This window comes from Hippocampus comes, unplaced genomic scaffold (assembly GCF_001891065.2).
Source record: "Hippocampus comes isolate QL1 unplaced genomic scaffold, H_comes_QL1_v1.1 C16472166, whole genome shotgun sequence".
In the NCBI taxonomy this organism is placed as follows: domain Eukaryota; kingdom Metazoa; phylum Chordata; class Actinopteri; order Syngnathiformes; family Syngnathidae; genus Hippocampus; species Hippocampus comes.
Window position 1 is genome coordinate 1 of NW_017832543.1, and position 455 is coordinate 455.

Consider the following 455-nt stretch of genomic DNA (forward strand, 5'->3'; position numbering starts at 1 on the left):
GGGACAGCAGATGGCAGGTCCCTCATTCTGTTGCGTCTTTGCTCCTGTGAAGAAAATTTAACAGCATGACTACAATTAAAAATCATTTGCAGTGAAGAACAGTCCGAAGAGAAGCACGGCAGAGGGTTTGGACCTCAATGTTGTGGTTCATGAGGCCACAGGCGTCAGCAAAGTCAGGATGTTTGGTGTTGATGTACGCCAGCTCAATCGCGACCAGGTTGTGAACCTCAAGACAAAAAGACATTTAATTATGAAGAGATGTTCATCGTATCATGTCGCCATGAGGGCAGTTTTGCTACCATGTCATTGGTAATGGGTAGTCTCTTTCTCAAGAGGGAGGTAACCACTTCCACGATGGCATCGTGAAGCTTTGGGAATCGCAGCAGCTCCTACACAGAGAAAAAAAAAAGTGAAATATCCTCTTTCGAAGTCCAAATTGTAATGCACTAAACTCC

At 44.8% G+C, this 455-nt stretch overlaps 1 long non-coding RNA gene across 1 annotated transcript; it reads right to left on the reverse strand.

Annotated features, from left to right (window-relative positions):
* On the reverse strand, window positions 1-431 carry LOC109508679 (uncharacterized). The gene is made up of 3 exons (XR_002166731.1): window positions 300-431; window positions 134-226; window positions 1-44 (listed from the first exon to the last, which is right to left on the reverse strand). It is a non-coding gene; the product is annotated as an uncharacterized LOC109508679 (long non-coding RNA).
* Between the last annotated feature and the right edge of the window lie 24 nt (window positions 432-455).